This window comes from Lichenostomus cassidix, chromosome 2 (genome assembly GCF_008360975.1).
Source record: "Lichenostomus cassidix isolate B80296 chromosome 2, HeHo_3.0, whole genome shotgun sequence".
Taxonomy (NCBI): Eukaryota; Metazoa; Chordata; class Aves; order Passeriformes; family Meliphagidae; genus Lichenostomus; species Lichenostomus cassidix.
The window spans coordinates 39,549,835-39,575,514 of record NC_139482.1 but is presented as its reverse complement, the minus strand read 5'-3'; the positions used below and the strand labels follow the sequence as shown (position 1 = coordinate 39,575,514).

At 41.2% G+C, this 25,680-nt stretch overlaps 2 long non-coding RNA genes across 2 annotated transcripts in view; both read left to right on the top strand.

Annotated features, from left to right (window-relative positions):
• LOC146441186 (uncharacterized) overlaps positions 1-4,126 on the top strand; it is a 70,136-nt gene extending 66,010 nt beyond the window's left edge. The window contains exon 5 of the long non-coding RNA XR_014850416.1: positions 4,033-4,126. This is a non-coding gene — a long non-coding RNA (uncharacterized LOC146441186). The remainder of the gene's footprint in view (positions 1-4,032) is intronic.
• A 459-nt stretch (positions 4,127-4,585) lies between these two features.
• LOC146441185 (uncharacterized) overlaps positions 4,586-25,680 on the top strand; it is a 33,318-nt gene continuing 12,223 nt past the window's right edge. The window contains exon 1 of the long non-coding RNA XR_014850415.1: positions 4,586-4,707. This is a non-coding gene — a long non-coding RNA (uncharacterized LOC146441185). The remainder of the gene's footprint in view (positions 4,708-25,680) is intronic.

The window sequence follows — 25,680 nt, the reverse complement described above, 5'->3', positions numbered from 1 at the left end:
GCCTTTAATTCATCTGGTATTTAACCAGGGTGAAATACCCTGTAGCTATATCATGTTTGTTGGTGTTAGATGAACCCAGCTCATCACCCGCTCACTAAAGTTCAGGATTTAACACCAATCTATGGTCTGCAGGCAGTTCATCTCCTGCACAAAATACTTGTCTCCTCTTTGTCCTTTATTATATTTTTTATTCACCACAACCTGTTTTCTAAACTCTCCTTTGCTCACCTCCAACATGTAATTGAATTCCATTTTCCTGCATTTGAGAGTTGTGCTATGTTTTGGCAAAAGTCAGAGATGCAGCCCACCAATGACATAATTAAGCTCACTGATTACAGGCAAATTTTCCAGTTTTCATTGTTAAAAGTTAAAAATATTCAAGCAGTGAAAATTGCGAGTCTGTTTTCAATGTTGAACACGGAAGTGATGTGGCTGTAGCACCCTTTTAAAAAGATGGATGGGAATGGGAGATAATTAGGAACAATAGCTCAGATAATTAATAGCTATGTGTCTCATACACATTCACTGCTGAGTCTTGAAAGAAATTAATTGGATTTCTTTCAGTGTGATTCTGATCTAGAGAAGTCAATGAAAACTAATCAGTCATTGGGGGCTAGAGCAGTCTAGTGGGTATTAAACATGGCCTGGTGCAGTCCTATGGATGTCCTCCCCTGATTTTATGACACTTATGTCCTTCTGCATATAGGATGTGTTCTAATTGATTGTGTTCTAATGCTGTAAAATTGGAGAAGTAAAACTTTCTGGATTGAATCCTGGTTCCATTGAAGTCTAAAGGCTCCCATTGATTTTAATGAGACTGGTTTCATGCCCTGTGTAAGTCTAGGTACAAACCACATTGTTGTTCAAATAAAATTTTAAGGGGAGAAAAAAGCATTTAGCCTACCTTTGAACACTTAACATATACAGTTCCATCTGCATTGGATGTAATTTAGCTTTCAATATATCGAAAAGACTTCAACAAGTTTGGAGTTTTTTTTAACTTAAAATTAACCATCTATATTAAAAAGTATCTCTAAAGACTTCTCCTTCCTCCAAAGGCCAGCTTCACCAACTTCATTAGGCTGAGAGCCCTAGACAAGTAATTTTCTTGACCTAGGAAACAAGAACAGGGACACAATAACTGTATAGAAAACACAAGGAGGGAGTTGTGAATCTTATGTGAACAATGCTAAAGGCAGAAGAAAATCCACATCGCTCAGAGGTGGATCAGTTATTCTGGGCTATATAAAAACAGTAAAGTATATTTTTATGGTTCCCAGCATTCAAAAAAAGAATGACTGAAGGTCCCCAAATAACTAGATTTAAATAGTGAATCTTGAGCACTTTTTAGGGCATGGCAAGACTTGTTTTCTGTTTCTGAATTTTTCATCACAGTGTTGAATGGTGAAAATGTTCCCTTTCCTTTTTTTCCCCCCATGTTAAATAATATTGAGGGTCCTGTTTGATGATCATTTGACACTGAGAATTCGGTACATAGACAGAACACCAGATACACAGAGAGATTTTTGTTAAAACCATAGCAGGTAGCAAAGATTAACACATATAATATAGTTAAAATAGTGGAATTAACTTTGAAAAGTTGGTGCAGGGGGTTTGGTTCTGTGTTCCTCAACACTGATCACCTGGCAGTGCTGAATGAGGCGTTCTTACTTTTGTGTTGAATTAACTGGAGAGCAAGGTGTGGACTTTAAGCTGTTTCTGGACATGCAGGACAATACTGGGTGCTCTGAAATCCCATGTATTGCTTTGTGGCCACTCACTTGGACTGCGTTGAGGCAAGAGGATCTCCAGAGGTTAGTTGTTTTTTGTACACAGCAATACAACCAAGGCCAGAAAAAGCAGTTTATAAACTGCTACTCAAGATGAGATACTTGCCTGATTATGCTGTCATTATCAGTAAAACTCCTGTGGTATAAATGGCCCTTTAAATAGTGCTAAAGGCCCTGAGTCAGTTGTCATGGGTGAAAGTGTTGCTACCTTTCCCTTCCTATCTGCTGGAGAGATGACCCAGAGCAGGAATAGCACAACAGAGCTTTCTACTCAGCCAAATTCACAGCCTGATAGTTAACCTAAAGCAAAACCAAAGGTGCATTACTGCAGCACCTGTCCCTAAGGTGCTGTAATCAATGAAAAGTATTTACCAATTACAGTTCCTAAGGTGCAAATCACTGACATCCATGGAAAAGGGGCTGTGACCTCTGACAAGAGGGGCATGTGCGCAATAGGGTGCAATAACTGCTGTAGCTGATCCACCAGAGATGGAGACAAAACCCTTTGGGCCTCTGCCCTTTACTTGGAGCACTCTCTCTCCCCCTACACTCTGCAAATACAGATCATTCAACACATCTATAACAAGGAAAGATGATGTTGTTGCAGGCAAACTTTTAGCATCTATGGGTTGGTGTATTCAAATAGTCCTGTGTGTGACACCTACACAGACAAGTTCAAGCTGATTTGAGTCATCAGATATGACTATTTAACACAGTGAACATAGAACAGATACAGCAGTTTTTTGCTAATATCAGCCCTGCACTATCTGTGTGTTGACACTTGCCACATGCCAGGATTGATGTTTTATTACTGTGATTTCTTCTCAGTCTTGGTGTTCTCAAATGACCCTTCTCAACCTGATTGGTGCTGCATAAAACAGTACTGGAAGTATCCTGGGTTTGAAATGTGTGTGGGTTTGAAATACACATACATTTATTCTCATATGTGCCTTATGGGTAAACTCAGGATGAGAGAGAAAGACATTCTTAAGATATCTTTAAGTGCACATGTGAAAAGTATGTTTGGAATACGTATTTAGTCCTGAGGTGTTTCCTAGGCATTTGACAGCATATGTGAATATTCTGAAGGCATCACGCACATAAATGAGTGGGATGTGACGGCAATGAAAGATGCAGTTTTCATGGAGATTTGGTGTAGTAAAGTCTTGAGTGAAACAATGAAAAAACCCTAAAATGTCCCAGCACCTGTTTGGAGTTTCTGAAGCCATATTTGACATTTAAACCAGAATTTGTGCTGGAGTTTCATTTTTAAGAACCAGGACACAATGTTAGAAGGAGTTTGTGTAGGTGGTTCATTGGAAGTTTGCATTAAGATCAACCTCACAACTGTCCTGCTTTGTCTTTGTATTGAAAGGTAAATTGTGTGGTTTTGCAATACCATGAATTATGGATGATCTCTTAGTTTGAAGGATATTACAAGGGATATCAACAGAAGAGATAATCATTACACTGGTCATTCTTATTGTGATTTTAGTCATTACATTTATTCCATGTTATGATGGTTTGACACATAACACTTGCCATTAATTGCTTCTATTTCACCATTTTTCAGCTTGACTGCTGTAGTTGCTTTAAGTTTTCTCCTATATAGATCAGTCTGTAAGTCCAGTCATTGCAGTGGTGCAGAAAAGCCTACAGTCCCCTCTCTCATCAAACACATGCACAGATCCAGTTAAATTCAGTGCTGATCAGGGCTGTTTCCCCTCTGTCTGCTCAGGTGCAAAGCACTGAACGATGCCAGCCCCCATTTCAGTGTGCAGCCACACAGTCCAGCTTGGCAGTGCACATCCCGCTGCGGCTGGCCCTGAGCAGGCAGGGCTGTCACTGCTGCCACATCAGCTCTGATCTAGTCTGATTCAGCCTGCTGCTATGGAGTCACTTGAGGGGATGCTTGTGGGGATACCAAAGCAAAAACACTTTTTGCTTCTAGGATGAATATTTCTATTTTGGACACAAGGATCTCTCCTTTCCTCTTGTGGGATTTGGAGCAAAGACCACTGGCAGTTATACCACCTGCTGGATGGAGCTGCTGGAGGGTGTCATCTCCCCAAATCCCCTTTTGTGCAGCTCTACTTACAGTCTGGTATAATATGTAGACACGCCAGATGTGTTCTCACAAAACAACAAAATACTAGGCCTAATTACAGGAAAGCAACATTTTGCTTCATGCAAAGAAGGTTGGCCAGGTCGTTCCATTATTGAGGAAGCCTTTTTTACCCAGGTGCAGCACATGAATAAATTTTGCCCAAATGCCACAGACGTGAGGCATCCTACATTCTTGCAAGATATCCTGCATTTCTTCCCACTGTACTGGAATGCTGAGCAAAAGCAGCAGCAGCAGCAGCAGCAGCAGCAGCAGCAGCAGCAGCAGCAGCAGCAGCAGCAGCAGCAGCATGAAGCTGCCAAGGCAAAAATGATCCACCAAAGCTGAAGCGAACACACCAAAGCAAACTGCTTCCAAATATTGAAACGTGGGTATCTATAGATTAAATTGCCAGTTGCCTAAATTTCCTAAATTTTGATATAGACTTCATCCATGGGACTATATTAGCTGTCATGCATTTTACAGTGGCAGAAAAAAATGTGGGGACATGCCACTTCAAAAATTAGGGATTTGCGTGGTTAAACTTTAGGCACTCTCCTTTAAATTGTGATCCTGTTAAAATATCAGAGCAAGGGAATTAGGCTTGATCATTCTGTTACCTTTTTGTTTTGTGGTAAACAAGTTGGTATGCGTGACTTAACTGTTCAAAGTTTATTTTTCCCAGATGGATGTGCCTCCAAGGATGGACATTGCCTTTGAGCTGGATTTCGCAATTGTAATTGGCTGCATTTTGATTACTGAAATTAAGAATGGCTCAGACTCTTATCTAAGAAGTGCAGGGCGGAGAGCTAGGTAAATGTTTCTTCTCTTGGCCTATCTCCACGGTGGGATAGGGAGGGGTTTGTTTGCCTAATCAGCCTGTGATCTGAGGGTTTGTTTTGCAAAGGATCATGTGGGGCTGGTGTCCTTGGGTTCCCAAGCCTGAGGCAGTAGTGCTGGGAAAAATGTAATTGGGGCCCATCCTTAATATTTATAAAGAGGACATAGAACTTTTCTTTTTATAAGCAAAGCCAGTCATGCAGCAAAGCAAAAGTATGTCAGAAATAAGTATTTTATTTATAACTCGGTGCACTAAAAACCAACAAAACAACCCCAAATACAGTCCAGTTCAGCCTTTGTTTTATGTCACCATGTTGTACTTGCTCTTCCTCTTCTCAAAATGACAGTTCTGGGATCTTGATGTCGACCTGTGGAACACTGATTCCCAGACAGAGCATCTGGCTCCTTGTATGAGTCCTGAGGCAGTCGGTTGTGTTGGGGGCCATGGAGTTGCCTCTGGCTCTGACATGTGGTTGTGTGAGTCGCTTGATGGGGCTCTGTGGCGGCTCTGCCCTGCTGAATGCTGCCTGGTTTTGACTTTCCCATCTCAGTCAGTTTGCACTTCTTAATTATTTTTGTGGTGACCATTCCCTTTAGGAGGTATTGCCCTTCCCTCCCAGCCTTTTCTATTCCTCCAGCTGGGTGCAGTAAGAGCAATGCTGTAAACAGCAGACTTGCCTGCTGAGGGGTACAGCCTTTCCCAGTACTATGTCTGATGGACAGAACTACTTTGTTTTACCTTCACTGTGTAACTTAAAGCACAATATTTATGGCTCCTTCTTGTCTGAGGAATTTTGAGAAACTACACACAGGAGTGAGGATATGGATGCTGAAGACACGAGAATGGGGTTTTTTTGTGCGAGTAATGCAAGGAGGATTTAACGAAGTGATTCCTTAAGAGGCTTTAATTGCTACCAAAGCCAGAGGAAGAAACACTCAATGTGTGCTGTGTGCCCTGACTTCTGCTGATCGCATGTGGGAGTGGTACACAGCGCTGTGCAGAACTGAGCCCCTCTGGTCTCAGGGCTGGATACTGCAGATACATCCACACTGGCACAGAATTAAATACAGGCCTTCCCTTTATTAACTGACATGCAACACTTTTACATGCTAATTAGATTCATATCAACAATTTATCTTTCACTTATAGACAGGTCGTAGACATAAAACCAGGTTTAAGAACAGAAATTTTAACCCCCTTCCCCATCCAGCCTGAGCCATTTTCCTAGATCAGAGCCATTAAAGCTGCAAGTGCACAAGGAGGGTATGTAACTCAATTACAGGCGAGAATACTATACCCAGCTGCAACTGATGTGGAAATTGGGTATGGCTACTGCAAATCACTGTGGAATTATACAAGCTGGCGTTAAACAAGCAGCAGGGCAAATTAGCCCTGCACTGAGCTGCATGCTGCTGTGCTTACACAGCTACTGAGTTAACATGTTTTAATGCAGCACAGCTATCTCTGCATATCACTGCATTTTGCTTGTTGCTATATCCAGTGGGGTCAAAAGAAAAGGAATTGCTTAAAATAAGTGGTCTGCATTTCAGCAAGTTTAGCATCGTCTGTCATCTCAAAGCCCAAGAGACTATTCTGAAGCAGGGGAAAGTCCTGTTTGTAATTAACCAGCCCTGGCTTGGGTCCCCTAAGCCACTTTTCTGCAGACTGGTTCCCTGGAGCTAGAGCCAAACAGTGCTGCATTTGTGCTTTGAGATGGGGCATACTGTGGTTGCAAATCCTGTATTTTTAATTGGTAGAGGCCATGCAGCACTGTCCCACGAGTAGTAGCATGGGACTCAGGAAGAGGCAAGAATTTCTTGGCCTGGATTCAATTCCATGCAGTGAGGCTGGTACATCCAGAGAGAACAAAAGGTGTACAAGAGGTAGCTGGAGAAAGTCTGGTGAGGGATGCAGAAGAGAAAAAGGATTTACAGGCAAAAGCACCTTTATAAAAATAAGCAAAGAACCAAAATAAAACAGTGTTGTAGGTACTTTTAACAAACACATAAACTAAGAGGGCATCCATTTTTCTTGAGATAATACCTACCTTTGCATAATGCATAGCCTTGATGTCTCTTTTTGGCAGTGCAACTGAACATTTTTTGGAAATAATACACAAAACACTAGAAGTTGAATCTTCCTATTAGGTGTAGACCAGCAGAACCTCTTTGGTAGGAGTCACAACTAACATTAAAAGTCTGTTAACAGCAAAGCTTTTTGTCCTGCTGTAATTAGCACTGTGTGATTTTCCCTTTTGCTCCGTTCTCAAAACTCAGTTATTTCAGAAGTCGTTTTAAAGGTCAAAATATAAAAGAAGAGATAATGGCCATTCTGTATGATAATAATTACTGGCAAGTGGCTGGAAGCTTAGATACACAAAGACTTTGTCAGGCAGCTACTTTGGGATGGGCTTGAAAAATGTATTTTGCAAAAGCTCACAGTTTCTTTGTCAAATGCTTCATTTTCATACCATTTTTGACTGAGCAGAGAGAAAGACCATCTTTAAGGGGCTGGATTGCCCATCTGGGGTCAGTGCAAAAGAATGGAACAGATTTTTTTAATAATTATTTATAAGATGTCTGCTTTCATAATGCTGTTCCTTGAGTGTCAGACGACCTCAGGGGCCCCTGGCCACCCCCCTCCATGTGTTGGTCATCAGTAATGATTCATTCCTTGAAAAGCATAGAGGAACTCTTAAATCCATGTAGGTTCCCCTCTCTCCCCATATTATCCATCTTCTATTGGCATGCTCCAGGCAAATTGTGAAGGACATGGAATTTAAGATTTAAGGTTATAAGGAGCACATAATTTCTTCAGGTCTCTCTAGACTCAGATGATGTTTTCAATGAAAACATCATTTGCAATGTATTTGTAAACTTTCTTTTGATCTCACAGCCCCACCCTGCCAGAAAACTCCTCAGAGGTGCACTCTGGGCATTTATATTACCTCACTCACAGCTTAGTGACTGCTTCCTTCTGCCATAATTCTTATTCATAGTTAGCTAACTCCAGTGGCCCCAGTCATTGTGCAAGGTGCTGCACAAATCCTTAGGGTTTATCTAGAAAACATTTTACATTCCTAGTTTAAATAGCTTGGCTGATTGACTGATAATGTAACAATGTACCAGGCTGGACAGACCATTGATCCTCATTCCAGGACTCAAATGTTATTGTCTCTCTTTACATTTACTGTAAGTGCTCCAAAAATGATTGTGCTCTGGGGCAAAAAAAAAAAAAAAAAAAAAAAAAAGTACAGTGTCTACCTCTTTCAAATATGTTGGGAACAACAATCTCAGCTAAAAATGTAACATAAACTGCCAACCTAGCAGTATCTTCCAAGAACTGATAAGGTTTATAGTCTAACACTATAGCTAAGAGTCCTCTTGCAAGACTACCTGCTGAAACAGTTCAAGCATCACCCCCCCATCTCTTCCTTAAAACACTGAATTTGAACAGGCAAATGCACCAGCACTCCTGTTTCACAGTGCCAGCAGAATCAGGTTCATTTGAAGATCCTCTGTCCTCAGTAACTTCTTTAATTGCTACTGCTATACTTGCAAGGAAACATCTCACTATGGCTGGGATAGACAAGACAGGATCAGAAACAGCCACAAAATGACTGCTGGTTTTGTCCTTGGGTTTTGACCATGATTCCTAAAACTAGTAATTAAGATGTTCCTAGAGTCTAGAGCAGTTTCCCTGTAAGGGAGGGAAAAGCTGCTTGCTGAACATGTCCTGGTAAGTGGCACCTCCCTACAGTAGGTGAAGGTGGGTGAGGTTTTTGGCATTTTGTCCACTATCATGAAGTGGTAACAAGTTAAACACTGGATGAATGTATCAGATTGGTATCTATATGCTTTTGCAGCTAGAACTGTAAATACTTTAAACTGCAGTCTGCTCTGTACTGCTTGGAGTGGATCAGTGCATTGCTTTGCTTATACCATTTTCCAGCTGATCTACAGAAAACCAGGGACAGACAATCCCACCCAGGGGCTGACCTCTAACAAGGACCTGTTGAAAATTTTCTGTCAAGTTGCCAACCTTTTCATTAAAGGTGTTTTGTCTGGTTGGTATTGTCTGAAGATTCCTGCAAACCTGTCTTTTTCACAGAGCAGAATGGCTTGTTCGCAATTCTTGGCAAAGCCAGCTCATTTTGGCAGCTGATTTTTGGAGACTGCTTCTTATGGGGCTCCCCTGTCTGGGGATAGTGGTCAATGTTGGAAGGGAAAGAGTAGTCAAAGAGGATTAATGCTTGTCAAGATTGACAGGAAAATGCATATTTTTCTGAGACCTGGAAGTGATATCACATTTGGTCAAGTTGGAAGCGCTTTTTCTATCAGGAGGCCCACTGATTGGAAAGGTCAGCAAGTCTGGAACAGGGCTGTGATTCAATGTCCTGCCACAGCCTGGCTTTACACAGAATTGAGGTTATACATGCTATCTTCTCTCTCTTCTGGCTGCTCTGTGTTTTGGCTCCCTTCTGCAGAGCACTGAGGAGGAAGGTACGTGGAGTTCCATGTGGAAACACCTTCAGGGCAAAGCAGCAGAAATTTGAAATAAATGCACCACTAGAGGGCATCTGCTCGTTCTCACAGCTGGAATGGAATCATGTTCACAACTGCAAAATGTCAGCGCAGCATGTGCAGCTAAAGGTATAAGGTTCAGGAGCTCAGAGACTCCCAAATATGAATTGTTTTTTTCTTCAAGGAGCACATCCTTGTGCTTTATGTCCTCAAAAGAAGAATTCACTGAGATGTGTTAATCAGCAAAGCTTAAGATGATATATCAAGCTCTGCAGGTAACCAAAGTATAAAGTTTCACAAAGATCATCCTGAATGAACAGAAATGGATGTTTGCTTATTTTCCTGTAGGTTCAGAGAGAGGAAATTGGCTTTGAGAGAAAAAGGGAAGAACTAAGTTTGCCTAGTGCCCCTGTGAGTACATTTGGAATTAATCTATACAGAGATGCTGAAGGAAGTTAGGAGAATGTTCTCACTAAGACAGTGGCCTCTTTTTACTATGCTTTAATTCTTTCTGAGAATGAAAGAATTACATAATTTATAAATTTTAATTTAGGTATACTCACTTCATGGGTTTTGTTGATAGCCTTTGCTTTTTTAAGTACTGCATGTGGCTGTGGCTTCACCATGGTACACTAAGCTTTATGAGCCCTGGGGAGCTCATGTGGTAGCTTCAGAGCAGTCTCTGAGACACACTGTGGCAGGAAGACCTGCACATGACTGGCCAGAGGCTAGTCGGACACAGCCTGCAACACATCAGTGTGGCCACTGATTCATCCACATTGAGTTGTTTTTCCTTGTGTGTAGACCTTCTCTCCTCCCTTCTGAAAGACGTTCCAGCACAAGGTACCTCAGTCCTTCTCTTCAGTACTGCCATCTCCAGAGAGGAGGGAAAGGATTTTACTTCAATTCTAAAATAAAACTCAAATGGTCTCCACTTGACAGATCTGATTCCAGGTTAAAGATAATCCAGACCTTCCTGTCCAGTCCTCTCCAGGCTTGCTTTCTTCATTTCTTCATCTAAGGAATGATAGTCCTGCACCAGTGCAGGCTAATCTTCCTCTTTTCCTCCACCCTTTCTGAGCAGAAATCCTCAGACGTGCCATACTGTGCCAAATACTTTACAGTGGTTTTGTGATGTGAGTTAGTATCTGCTGGAGATGCTGAGCTGAGATGTGAACTCATTTCACAGAGGGCTCGACCTGAATTCCCTGAAGTGAGAGTCTCGTCCTTTTACTCACTGAGCTCCCTCTCTTTGTACTTAATCAAATCCTAAATCCTCTGAAGTGAAAAAATGCACATTTTGTTTTCAATGACTTGCTGAAGCTGAATGCTTCTCACAACCAGCAAGGCCTATGAAACTAGTATTTATTAAGGATGAGTGATTTCTCACACTTATTCTGTTTCTATCCAAGACTGCCGACTTGGTCCACCTGGGTTTCAGAACTGAGATATCACATTTCCCACGTCTCATGCCTTCTCTATACTTGTCCTGCATTATTTATTAAGGCACTGAGTGCTCCTGGGGTTCACTGTCAGGCAGGGTCAGACTCCTCTGGACTCACCTCTGCTGTGGCAGTGTTGGAAGACTGCTGCATGAGCCAGTTTATTGAGCAGGCTGGTCCTACAGCTGGTGCTCAAATGGAAACTTAAAAGCTACTCAGTAGAGAAAGTCAGAGGAAAACTGGGAATCAAATCAGAAGTGGGGACCTGGGGTTTCTTACTCCATAGGAAGATGAGTGGTAGATTAATTGGTGTCTTCCTCAAAGCTGTTTCGGCTATCAATTCTTTCAGGGCAGGCAAGGCTGCAATATCCCTGCTGGCAGTAACACTCTTAATGAATGAGTTGATCAAATCAGTGTCATCCATTTGGACCTCTCTTGCCAGGCTGGGCTTTTAAAAGAGTTTCAGCTACTTTTCAATTGGGAGACTTACCAAACTGGCTCAAAGGGGGAAAGAATCCTATTTAGTATTAAAGGTTTGTTGCTATTTCTAAACTGCTAATTGGATGCCCCCTCTGAATTATTCCAGATCAAATATGTATGTGGTTAATTAAGGCTCTAATTTGGAAATTTGTTGTGCTACCTTTTGTCCCAGTAAAAGAAGGGTTGTAGTGGCATGGCCTGCATGAACACTTTGTTTTCCCTACACCTGTGATATTTCTATAACTTAGGAAGAACAGTGGCTGATTACAATAGGAGAAAAGGGTAAACAGACATTAGCAACTTGGGGAAAAAGCTCCAGAAAAGATTACAGAGTTGTTAATTTTCATGGTGTTCCTTTATTTTCCAAGAGATAGGCAGTGTAGCCCAGATCTCTCTGAGATGGTGAGGAGTGTGAGTGCTCCATTAAAGCTGGTGTTTGGATGAGACCATAAACTACTGCTAGCAGCAAAAGAAGATGTGTACATGTGGTTCATCCTTGGACTGCAGAAGAGGGGCAGACACTGACTAGTTCTTGCAAGTCAAGTTTCATATTTTAAAATTCTGGGTCACTTCATTAATTAAAAAGTTATGTCTTAAAATTGTTTCTAATCACTGTGGCACTGAGAGCTGGAGTGTTTCTTTGTCTGAAGCCTATATCATCTCTCAAAACGTGCTTTGTGAAAACAGCTGGATCTTGTGTTTGAGTCTTCATCACTGAACTGAATGTTTAGACTGTCTCTTTCCATCAAATGTGTGATTTAACAGTGCAGCAGTGGATGAATCTAGGACAGTTTCTGAATTGCAGATTTCAGTACTAGCTGTCTGCAAAGCAGGAAGAAAAAGAAATGACAGACTGCTGGCAAAAAAGTACAATACTACTACAATAAGCATACACCGCACTCCATTTGATGGACAGCAGTGCCTATTCTCATAGAAGAGGGCTGGGATTCATGTGGATTAATTCCTTGTGAAATGTGCATAGAAATCCAAATATTCTCTTCTCAAACATGTTGGTTGCCATTCTGGTTTCTTCTAGTCACTTCACTAGTATTAGACGCGGCAAAATGTGAAACCAAAGTTCCAGGAAAGGCATTGTGTGTTTGCAAAAAAAAACCAAATTAAGCGTATGTGGGTCCATCCTGCAGTCTTTCCTCCTGCAAAGCTTCCCCTAGCCCTGTGTGTGTCTGTGTGCATACCCACGCACGTGGGTTCCTGTTTGCTACAAATGGCTCTGTCCCTTTTCTTGGGGATCTGTCAGAATGAGCGTCTGTACAATGTTCAGCTCTGCGCTTGACTGAAAGCTTGAGAAGTTAAAAGCTTTTAGAACAGTCTCAAAAAAAAAAATCAACAACATGCACATATAACTAAAAACACATGAGAGATGAGAAAAAGAGAAATAATGCAGCATGCTGTAACATTTGGAACCTTTCTCTCTTTTTAGCAGTATCAGAGAGGCTTAGCAAGAAAGGGACCCCTGGAATCCACAGGGTCCCTCTCAGAAACACAGCAACAGCTGAACAGTGCATGAGAGCTGAGGCTTCAGGGAAAACCTCCATGAAAAATAAAAGAAAAGGAGAGAAAAAGAAAAAAAACAGGTTTTTTTTAAAGCTCTGTACAGATGCAGTGACAATTTGATGAGTCCTTCTGCTTTTTTTGCTTTCATGCAAACTGATAGCCTGCTCTTGGGAAAGGTCTACAGTGGTTGTGAGCATCCTATCATCTGCTTCAAGTTACAAGCTGACTGGATAAGCTAGGAAAAGCAGCATTGTGGAAAAGCAAAAAGGTGTTTGACAGTGTCAGGGATTCTATGTTGTTGGTGGCACATGCACTCAGAACTAAGGCTCATAGGCAAGTTCACAGCATTAAGCAAAATTGCAGAGGAACCAATGTAATGCCAGTGCTAAGCGCTCAAAAGACACTAAGTTTTGCCTCACAGGGTCATGAGAGTATTGTAATGCTGCATGGCCTTTTCAGGCAAAGATGTGCTGTTTTGATTTGCTTTCTGGTTTTTAACTGCTGTGGGTTGTGTTCTCACGGTTTGCCCTGCAACCACAGGGATACTTTTTGTGTTCTTCAGATGAATGCTGCTCCTTCAGCTTCTTCAAGAAGAAAATCGAGAGTGTGGCCTTTAAGAAAATGATCAAATGTGACAAGTGTTGCAGTAAAGTCACAAACAGTGAACCAGTTTTTATTATGATGATTTGGCTTCTTATGGATGAGAACACTGTTGCACTTCTGTTTTGCTTGCTCTCTAAGGCCTTGTGTGTATAATCCCTGCCTTCCTCTGTCATACCAGCTCTTCTCTAACCCCGAAGAGGACAGCTAGACTTCTCAGGCACAGTTAGCTAGTGTTGCCTCTGTTGCCTTACCGCCTGTCAATACGGGAATATATTCGCTGCAGCATTAATGTGGATGAACATCTGAGCTTAAGCCGTTGTAGAGGGTGAGCAGTCACACTGCAAAACCAGTTACAGGCACTGCGAGGGCGTATGAGGATTTGTGCCCTGAAATTTATGAGTGTGGTAAGCTGAAGTGCTCTGTGATCCTTTCCTAGTCTGTTGTGAAAGGGTTTCTCTTTCCTTCCCATCTCATCACAGTACGCTGCGGAAGATGTCAGAGGACTGCTGACTACATGGAATGGTTTTGTGCTCATTACAAAGCAAGAGGGTTAAGAGACCCCTTACTGCAGGTTTTACTTGGGAGTTCACACCCTAAGGTAGGCGAGGGAAGATGGACTGAATTACCCCAGGTTTAACCTGGTAGCAGCTTTCTTGCCAAGGCAATACGCAAAATTAGAGAGTGTGAGTTAATTCTTCAGCTAATATGTGTGCCTGTGAAAAAGTGGTGGTGACCATATTTTACACTTTATTTATGTGGCTTCTCTGTTGGGGAATTACTGTACTAGTAGCAGAATGGTGAGAAATTTATAGAGAAAAGCCTTGGTTGGTTGGACTTCAGTACTTTGAACCTGGCTGTACATCAAAGTACCTTCACCTGCATGTTTTAGTCCAGAACACGTTGGGTCTGAACTTCCATTGTCCTGAAACAAAACCAGTTTTTTACTCCTATGACAAGTAAATAAAAGGGGGTGTAAGACAGGACTGCTCTCATGTGGTAGCATTTCACACCCACAGGTGTGACAGGTAGAAGTGACTGTACAAGATGCAGGACCACGGAAAGCCAGGCTGGTTGTTATTAGGTCAAAGCCACAACCCATGTCAAGGCTCTGAGCTTGTCTCCCCTTGAAAACATTAACTGCTAGAAGTGTACAATAAAGCCTCAGTGGAAACTCAGCTTATATAAGCAAAAGAGTTCCATTACAAAACATCCTCTTTGCAAGAGTTCAGAATTGCAAGGTTTGGCAAAACTGATAATACAAATAATTTTTACATTTTCATTCTGAAAGGCTATCAGGGAAAACCTCATTTGTGTTGAATACTACAGAAAAGTAAGAATGAATTTGGTTTTGGCACCTGGAGCAATGGCCCATCCTGATCAAGTAACATCATTTGAGGCCATGAATTAATCTGCTACTAGGTTTCTCCTGTAAGCTCTGTAGGAGTTGAGAGTGCAGGGTATGACTGGCAGTTTTCTAGTACAGAAGATAAATGAAGTGTAGATAATGTTTGCAAGAGAGTTCCTTTGGGATTGTAGACGTCCACATTAAATTAAATAAGCGATGATGGCAAAAGGTTGGAAGTTCTGCCTTTTTATTTTCTATCTTTTTGCCAGCATGGATTTTTCAACTCAGAGACAGTACAGCTACACCAGGAAAGCCTTTTAGAGGAACCCAGATGCATTTCCTTAGCCTGTGTAGATAAGGCATCAGAGTAAGGCTTGCAATATTTTGATTGCAGTACAGCAATCTGAAAGTTCACAAGGTGAGGAGCACTTCTCACCAAGAATATACACTGCAAACTGTATTTAGAAATAACATTTTTAATTAAAAACAGCATTTCTGATCCTGTTGGCAGTAGCTATGGGGCATAAGTGAGGATATATAATCTGACAGGAGATGTTTGGAATCTTGATGCAAGAGACTGCAAACCAGTCTCAAGCCTGCTTGAATAATCAAATTAAGAACTTCCCTTCTTAGGCATACATTTCTGAAGTGGCACATGCAGGTCTGGCACAGAGCATTCATTATTGCCAATAACAGCTGACATCAAGGGCTTTCCTGTTATGAAAATTTGTAAAGATGAAAATACAGACCCTTTGTGTAGATCCTGGCTGTTGTTTCACAATATACCATTTTTGGTGGCACAAATATCTTTAAAAGTTCTGTTTCTTTCTGATTCCCAGAGCTTGTTCATGTCTATATGCTGAAGTTCTCTGCTGTGTTGCCACACTGCTTTAGGATCCAGGAGAAAAACAAACCAAACAGTTATATTTTTAGTTGGGATTATTTTACTGATCTACTTTGCAACACAGCCCCCAAAACAGTGATATGTGGCAAACTGCAGCATGAAGGTGGCAATATGTCATTACGAGTGGGATTAGATGTGGGTGGGATCATCTTCTACCAGCTTTGTGATGGATGCAGGGTCTTGTGAGACTGCAAGGTATTGAGAAAGTCTGTCATTGCAAGTCCCACTGTAATCTCCTTGGCTTTAGGGCTTGCTACCCCAGCCCTGGAAACCTCTGCATAGGAGGGCCTTGCCTGGCTGTCCCCAGCTGAACCCCATTTTATCCAACCTGAAAAAATGGACCTTGGATCCATTGCTTTTTTATGCTCTTTCTGTAAATTCAAGGACCCATGGGCTGCCAGGCCCTTCCCAATACAGCTCCTGCTTCTCTTGAGCTCACAGCATCAACTCCAGTGGAAACAATAACATTCCTGTTATAGGCACTGCACAGTCTTTGGTACCTTGCAGGGTTGCAGCTCAGCATTGAGCATTGTTTGCACTGAATTTACTTCACAAAGCCTCACACTGTAAAAAAAACAGAGGACCTGTGTGGGATTTGAGGCTGAGATTCATGCAATGCAGGAGTGGACCAGCTTATGGCCAGGGTTTGTGTCTCTTGTAGTGACCAGTGGAAAGTAAGGGTCCAGGACAAGATTCTCTGCCCCATCTACTGAGACATGTGGCTCATCATCTTCCTGTGCTCCAAGGAGATTTGGATAGGTAGCAGAGAGGTATCTCTCTGGTGTGATGCAACACCAGAGGAAGGGGCATTTCTTGGGGAAAGGGCTTGTCCTAGTCCCAGTCACTTATCCCACATCCCAGCCAGTTCAGGGGGACAGGGAGCCAGCACCAGGGTCAGGCTGCTCCACCAGTGCCACTGAACAAACACACATGATAAAGCCTTAGCACTTGCTTCCCTCACAGCCCTTTTGATGAAGGGGCCTTTGTTTGATCACCCTCCCAACACTTGGATGCTCATTTGGTGACTTCACTGCCCTGGTTCCCAAGTAACTGGCAGCAGGCATGGTCCCTCTGGCCTGTGTCTCAAGAAAGGGCTATCCAGGCCTCCCTGTGCATCAGGTGGGCAGCTCCAGAAGGAAAAGACATTTTACATCCTTGACAGTGTGACTGCAGCTTATTTTAAGCTGCTGGTTTGCCTTGTTGCTTGTCATTCACCACACAGCATGGTGAAAACTAGAAAGCAAGCTGAGTTCAGTAAGTGAGGGCAAGTAAGTAAGGGCAGTAAAGCAGGATCTTGAACATTAAACTTGCTTCCTCATTGATCTTAGTGCATCTTGCCTTGCCAAAACTAAAGCAAAACACAATGCTGGGTGGCTCTGAATGGGATACCATTGTTTTGCTTCTACAGAGATTTTAATCTCTAATGGGACATGCAGCATTAGGAAGGAATAATGCAAATGGCCCCCAATTTAAAGGCATTTTTCGTTCTTTTTTTCACCACTCACTCCAGCAGTGAACAACTAGGTCTGCTGCTCTCATTCAATGTCACCATCTTTATTGAGTATTCATCTCACTTCTGTCAATGTAAATTATACACAGGTTTATTCCATTCAGCTTCCTATGCCTGATTCAGAAAAGCTACAAGAGTCACAGAGAAATCTGAAGCTCTCTTAGCTCCTTTGGAATATGTCACCATAAATCATCCCAGCTAAAAGGCCATATGCCACTTTGTGCTACACTCTCTCAGTTAATAAAATGCGTTAGCTCTTAGTGCCTTGGGGCAAAAACATGAGTCTAATGGATCATGCTTTATCTATTTCAAGACACCAGGTAAACCATAACTCTGCATTAATGATGATTCCTTTAACTTAGCTCACACTAAAGAGCCACTGAAGAAACAGTTACAATATTTTTGATGGTTGTTCAAAGACTTCAGCCACTGCCTCAAAAATGCACAAGAAAGGAGAACAGTCAGTTAAAAATCACATTTTGCAAATGCATAAGCAGACATGTTCCACGCATATTTACAAACCTCAGAGGAGTGTTTCCCATGTTTTTTTAAGTCTTTCACATTCACCTTTTCTAGCTATCCTTGCAAAAGGTAGAAGAGTAATTTCCTTGAAAAGATCAAAAGAGGACCAAAATCTCCATTTAATCACAAGACTTGTAAAATCAGTACTAACAGATAACTTTTAAAATCATCAATTAATACTAGAGCTAGAGATAAAAATTGCAAGGTTTGGCAAAACTGATAATACAAATAATTTTTACAATTTCATTCTGAAAGGCTATCAGGGCACACCTCATTTGTGTTGAATGCTATGGAAATATAAAAGAAGGCTGCTGACAATTTAGAAGATTCTCCTAAAAGAGGTAGAAAATGTTATTTTTGGCATCATTTAAGGAGCTCTCTATTAGCTCAAGAAAGGCAGTCCAGGGTACAGGAGTGTTCACAGATAAGATTTCTCTTTTAGTTGTACACTTTTTATGCTTTGCAAGTAAGGCAAAGTGAAAATTAATGTAGGTTCTCCTGTCAAGTTTAAACAATTCTTTCTTATACCAATAAGCTCATTTTATCCCTGAACTGTTAACCAAAATAAGTGACAGAGAACAATTAAACCATTCATCTCAATTTAGGATCCTAATGCATACCCATGGTCAGAAGAGCCCAAGTCCTTAATTTTCATCAGCATTCATTTTTAAATGGTTTAATGCTGCCTCTGATTGTCAAGTGCTAAAATATGAATTTTCACACTTGTGAGTCACTGATGTAACTAAACTGTGACTTCGGCATCAGAGAGTTTCCTGGGAGTAATGCAAGCTGGGGCCATGAAAACATCTGAGTCATGATTTCCGGGGTAATTCTAGCCCACCTTTGTCAAAACTGAACAAACTCCCACGTTCTCCCTCTTTGCCTCACCAACAACCCCCAGCAGCTCCCTTTGGTGGTGACTGGGTGGTTAACTACCCAATTTTGGGCTTTTTGTCAGAATGAAAATTACTCACTGCTCCTACCTCTTCTAACAGCATCAACAGTGGCATCCATAAAGGCGTTAAAATACATGTCCTCCCCAGATAGGCAAATTCCTCTTGACAGAACATCCTCAACCAGTGGATGTACAGGTGAGTGGGAATAGCAACAGGTACAGTTTTGCTTCAGGTCTTAGGCCTGATAGTTGTGAACACCCGGTGTCTCACACTCCCCCAACTAGATGTGTGATGTAAAGGGCTGTAGCTACAGCCTCAGCTGGACATTTTTAGAAGCAAATGTTTGTAAATAAGACAAGATGGAATCTCTAAATCAGTAGACCAAAAATATTGTCTCTGGTGTCAGTGTAATGAGCTAACTACTCATTTTCTCCCAGTAATAGGGAGGAAAATGAGGGAATATTTTGTCACGTTGAAACAAACAATAAAAACATCTTTCTTCCATGCTCTGCAAATTTAGGGGAAAAAAAATCAGTGAAGTTGAAGGAAATGGTTTTCCTTTCTTTTGATTTTCTCAAGACTCAGCTTCTGGAGTCTTCTTGGATTAGCTGTGATGGGTTTTTCTTTGCATTAGAGGTGTAGGAAATTAACCACAAGGAGGAAGGAGATAGGAAGTGAAGATGTGAGAAGTGGATATTGTCCTCCCAATGGCCTGTCAAACCTCATAGTTGGGATGCAGCACATCCTTAGATGTGCACACTTTCTCCAGAAAATACTTTTTCTGGAACAACTGCTGTTAGCAACAACTGGGACTGAAGCCCTGAGATCCTGCCTAGCAGCAGAGGAAGCTGCTGTCCACAACTTCTTTGGGAGCTACAGCACTTCTGGCCCAAGAGATGTTACCAAGATCAGACAATAATACCCCATTTTCCCACTCCTTCCTGCAAGCCACAAGTCCTTCAAGGAGTTACTCACCCAGAAGCCTTTACTAGCTGTTGCTGGAAGTTTTCCTTTGGAAAGGTGGATTTGAAATGTTGAGTCTCTTACCAGCACTCTTGTGTTCAGACTCTGTTTCTTGGCAGGGCTGTGGCTGCAGCCTGGCAAATTACCGGTCCTATCAAGTATGAAAATTAGGCAGGAAAATGCTTTTGAAATGCCTTCTCTCCTCAACCAAAGAGATTTAATTGTCGTTAGCAATTGTAGAACTAGTCACTCTCTATGTTACATCAATTATTTCTTCAATTTTTTCACATTGATATTAAATATATCTGCTTACAAAAAGATAACAAGCCTAATCTCTCCACCTTCTGTCCAGCAAGTCAGGCATAGTACGATTATATTAGTACCAAATCTATACAAGTAATTGTGCAGTTCTGGTTATTAGTACTAGTGTTTTCACCAGAGCCTGAAAATTAATTGTGCTGCTTTCAGGAATGAACCAATACTTCAACTCTCCTGGAGGCCCTTCTGAAGAATTTAGCCCCAGCACTGCTGTTTTGGGTTGGGTTTTGCAGAATGACTGACTAAAGAGAGAAATCTAGAATTAGGGTCAGATGAGAAAGTTCACTATGAAAATAGTTCACAGAGTCATCTGCATCTGACAGAGTTATGTACAATCTTGATTACTTCAGTTACACCCTATATGAGTACAGAGATCTGGTTTTGAAATATTAAGCATAAGGACCAAATGGTTCAACAAAACTTTTTCCAAGAGCAATTTCTGAAGTACACAGCTAAGCCTGTTAATTGACTGGTTTCTTGCTTGCATGGAGGTCTTCAGTGGCCTAAATAAAACCTTTTCTTCCTTTCTAGGGATTAATTTTAATTTTAATTTCTAGGTATTTAATTTTTGGGGGGGGTTTTTTGTTTGTTTTGTTTTGTTTTGTTGGGTTTTTTTGGTACTCAACTGCTTGCTTTAGGTCAGTCAATTACTTTTAAAAAAAGCACACAACAAGCAAACCCATACAAACAATAGCACACCTAAAGGGAGCAATTATTCTGGAAGACACCCTTAAGATTTTCCATGGTATGACATCTACACACTGTCTGGGCAAAGTACACAAGTAAATATGTTTTATTAATGCTGAACAAAATTTATATCTAACATCAAAACATTTATTTCTCTGCAAGGGCTAGCCATAGACCATAATTGTAGTTTGTGTTTTGATTGATGGCAAATTCTGCAAAAAATGCCTTAATAGTACAATAAAATTGATTGCACAACTAAAATAAGGCCAAATGTTGGTTCTCTATAGCCTGCAAATGAAGTTAATCAGAATCTTCTGTGGACTTCTGGTGGGGTCCCAAATTTGCTAGAGTTAAAAATTTTTGGGTGGAGATGTTGACATTGATACAATCAAAAGTGGTGCAGAACACCTGGAGACTAGTGGCAGCAGCTTTACCTTTCATGGGATTGGACATTTACCTTTCAGACTAGGATGAGGTGGTCTCATAGCAAAATAAGAGTGAGTATTCCTCTGAACCCTTCCCTGTGTGTAGCATTGGGAGCTGCATGAGAAAATAAGCCTGCTTCCAGTGCTGCTGGTGGAAAAATAAGTTATACGCGGTGTCTTGGCTGATGCTTGCATACAGCAGTGCCTTCATGTGTGACTGTACCATTGGCCCCTGCTCAGCCTTCCTTCATTTAAATGGTCCTAACTTGGCTTTGGAATTAATATTTCTTGGAGGGTAATGAAGTGATGTACTTATGTCTTCAATTGTTTGTTTGTTGGCAATTGTTTACAAGACTGGCTTAGTAAGGAAGTGGAATTCGGGGAGTTTTACGTGGGCAGTAATAACCCGCAGGACTTCTACCAGCCTCCTCTGTCTTCGAAATCCGGTGCAAAAACAGGCTGATTGATCACACTGATGAGCGATCGAAAAGAAAGCGTTTCGCTGGGCAGAGGAAAAAAAGTAAAAGAAAAAAGAAAAATAAACAAGGTAATGAGCCATTAAAAACACAATGTCCTTTTACTCCCCCAGTGTCTAAATTGATTGAAGCTTCAAATAACTCATAGGCACACCCAAATCTGCATGCATTGGTGATTCAAGGAGTTTTGTTCCCTCTCCCGGTACCTTCAATCTCAGTTAATTTTTCTCATTGTACTTACTTTTCCTAGCATTTGAAAACTTCAAGGTTGTAAAGAAAAAAACAGCCCAGGAATTCAACTTCTTTTCCACCTGGCTGTTAAGGTAATCACCGTGCTGTTGTTTCAAGAGGAGAGCCAGACAGTCTGGAACAATAGCTTCGTGTATAAACTTTCCTCATTCACCTCAAAGGGCTTCGGTTCTAACACCTCATTAAGATGGTTTAAATGCTAAAGCTGCCATTTTGTTGTTGATTATCATATCAGAAACCTTCACCTAACGTATTTAATTAGTACAGCTGCAAGCCCTGGCATGTCTTCATAGAGGAGTAGGTTTCAAGTTTAAGCTATCTAAAGACTGGAATTGCAAGTCAAGTGCTCCTTAAGGCTGGTGGTCCACAGCTGGCTTTGTCAATGCTTGAAGTCTTTCTCTGTTTTCTACTTTTCTTTTTTCATTCTTGTTCCATAGTTAATGTTTTCATGCAATCAGTGTGATGTATAATTTTGAAGTGAATTTCTTCCTCTGTCTTGTTCCATAGACCTAATTTTGTTTTAGCCCATGTTGAATTTTACCCATGTAACACTTATCATTAAGATCACAGTTGTATACATGCAAGAGCTAGTAGTTAACGTTTTCATGTAATCAGTGTAATGTATAATTTTGAAGAGTGAATTTCTTCCTCTGTCTTTCCTTCCAAAGACTCATTGTAATAGGAGCTGCTAACTTCCTCCTCCACATCTTGTTAGTGTGATTCGAGCTCAGTTAAAATGAGGCTTTATTGGCATGACAAGCTATGCAAGTGTCACCAAAGTGTTAGGGAGGAAAGAATCATGCTGCTCTAAGTATGAACCGATGGCAAGTGCTTCATAATACAACCAGCAAAATAGTACAACCATATCAAAATAATACAACCGTCAGTCAGAAAAAGGAGGGATGACAAAGGAAAGGTTCAGGAGCTGAACTCTAGTCAGTCCCAGCTCTGTGGATTTGCTGGGACCCAACCTGAGGCAGGTCTTTGTGAGTGCTGAACTGTGCCTAGCACTAGTGGGATCTAAGGTGGCCAGGAGAAGAGATGTGTCTGAGCCAGGAAAATGCCAAACCTGAAACACCTGCACAGTAGCTTGTGAATTCCCTAAATCGCAGTCAAATGCCATCAATGCCAGTGTGCTACAAATACCTAGCTGAGGCAATTTAGGAGACCAGATGGGACAGATAAGATCTTCACCACACTCAATCTGCCTGTCCTATAAGTGCTTTCTTTCTGGATACCTTGACCATCTGCATTTCTATGAAACAGCACATCTAAGGTAGCATCTGGATGCTGTCTGAGAGAAACTAAATGTGATGATTCCAGATTTTTACCACAATTGCTTGCCCTTTTGGCCCCTTGCATCCCAAATTTGTTTAGTTTGCATTTATACACACATAGCACTACCTCTACCTGCAAATGACACTTTACTGAAATTCAAACACAGTCCCTCTGGCTCAGAGAGTCCCTGCACTTCTCATTGCTGGAGAAAGGACGGATGGTTTGTGATGCTTTGCTGCCACTGTTGGAGGGGGGGCAGTGGGCTCCATGGACTTAGGTTTGAGCTGGTAAAACCATTCTTACTTTGTGTCACGGTGACAAGAACAGGTGAACATTCATATCCTGCTGCGACTGAGTTCATTCACGTTTGCCTAATCCCAGTTTGACCGTGCCAGCTCCTGCCTAGGCTGCAGTTTGAAACAATGGATTTTGCAACATTGTGCTCCAGCAGACAGTGTTCCCCATCTGCAAGTACTGTGGCCACCTGTTGTTAGCACTGGCTAGTTTATCTAGAGTAAACAGAAAGTCATTCTATTCAGTCTAATTGTCAGCTTGTCGGTTGGCTCTGCTAACAGAGAAACAAAATAGTGTCAGTTACCAGAATATTTCTAGGGGAGAGAAGTGGAAGGGGGAGGAATGAAGAAGATTTAAGAGGTTCTATACGGGGACCAGTAACCCCTCTGGCACTGTACACAACCAAAGCTTCAACAACAAATTATATTGTATGTAGCTGGTTTCTTACAGTGGAAGACTTCTTGACTATGTTATCTCATCTTTTTCTTCCCGTAGGGACCATGTCAACCAGCTCCAAAAGAAATAAGCTAGCTATTGTCATGGACTTACAGTGATCTTTTCCATTTTTTCAGCTCACAAGGACAGACTCTGGGCTGGAGTTTAAGCAATGAAGCACACATGAATGATTTCACATGGTTGTGAAAGCTTGTAGCATGTGCCACTGACATGACTCTCCTTTGAACTGAGTAATGTGGTAGCTGCAGTGCTGAAATGAGCTCTGCTGAAGTGAAGTCTTTTATTCTCCTTCTCAAAAATGTTCCTTCAAGCTCACCCTTATCTACACTTCAGTTTTCTCAGCATTGTAAGATATATTTTTACCTACTGGATTTGAGAAGTAAAACAGTTTGGTGGGAGCAGCTTACTGCAAGCATAAAGCAAATTTAAAAAAAGGCCCAAACAAACCAAGAAATTTGTTTTGTTTATCACCTGTTGTCATATATGTTGGAATTCACCTGTGACAGCAGTTGTTGAGGAATAACCCAGGAGGATTTTTCTTAAGACTGTATAAGTTTTCAATTGACTCCCAGACATCTTGAAGGAAAGTTAAAAAGGCATAAGCCCTTTGAAATAGGAGTTTCATAATGAGTTTTTTAGAACAGACCCTTAGGTTAGTTCCTAGTCATTAACACATTAGATACAAATTTCTAGTCCTCAGTCATGCTGGGGACCATCTATGTGAGTAATACCTTGTTTGGCAAGAAGTGGTCCTTGGGTGACTCAGTATTCATCAGTATGACTAAGAATTACAGTCAGGTCCCCAAACACTGAAGAAAGAATCTAGTATTCTTTACATGTCAGTTGTGTGCACAACCTTCGTTGAATTAAAGATGACCAATTGCAAGTCCTGCAACAAAAAGAGTTTCCACTGTGTAGGTGATTTTTAAGGAATTGCTTCTCTTGTGCAGAATTGCCATTTCCCCATGCACTAACATATGGTTTTCTTTGACTAGTCTGAGAAGAAAAGCTGCACTGGGAAGATTCAGATTACCACATTAGTTTATAACCTAAAAACAAAGCAGGAAGTACAGACCAGTATAAAGCATAGAAAAGGGATTTAAGGTACTTTTACAGTATAGAATGTGATTAAGTAGTTAATTGTATAGATATGATTTGTTAAGGGAACAAGTAAATCAGGGAGGAGAAAGTTCTTTACATCTCACATCTTTTAAATAAGGACTTCTTGTAAAAGAGAGGAAAGGACTAAATTTAAAAAGAAACAAAAGAGAAACTAGAGTGAGCAACAAGATGGGGAGGAAGGAGAGCTTTGTGGTTATAACACTCAACAAAGACCAGCTCAGTAGATCTGGGTTCTCTTTCTTGATCTCCCAGAGGTTGAACAAGTGACTTGTGGATCTCCCAGGTGACTTGAACAAGTCACATCTTTGCACTTCAGTTCTCTCCCTTTGTGAAACAGTGGAACACTTCATTTGGGCCAAAATCTGTTCTGGGCTGGCCTTCTTCTTCACCTATATGTACCTGTTACAGATAGCACAGTTATTTTACAAATAATATATCCTAATATTCTTAAAGAGTTTTTGTGAACTTGTATGTGCTTTTGTAGAATTCTTGTTATAGATTGGGTTTTGATCATCCAGTAACAACCTAATGTGTCATTTTGCCCAAGCCCTCAGTACAAAGTCTCTCATAAAAGTGAACAACTTTCACTGAAACAGATAAGGAAATACAGGAGGAAGTGCATTTGCAAACACATCAGCAAATCTATCCAATTTTTGCAAGGTAGTGATCGTTGATGCTTCTCCCGGACTTGCCGGAGTAGTTTTTCTAGGTACCTTGTCATTATAAGAGCTGCAGTTGATCCTTACAACACCTGTCACAGTGTAGAAAGGGAAAACAACACCCTCCATTAGTGAACAGGTGGAACTGAAGCACAGGCTGAATTCAAACTCAAATTACCCAGGAACTTACAAAAAAACCCAGGAATAAGCCAAATTCTTTTCAGTCTGTGCATTACTTTACTACCTAAAAGTTTACTTCAGCTCACCTAACTTTAGAT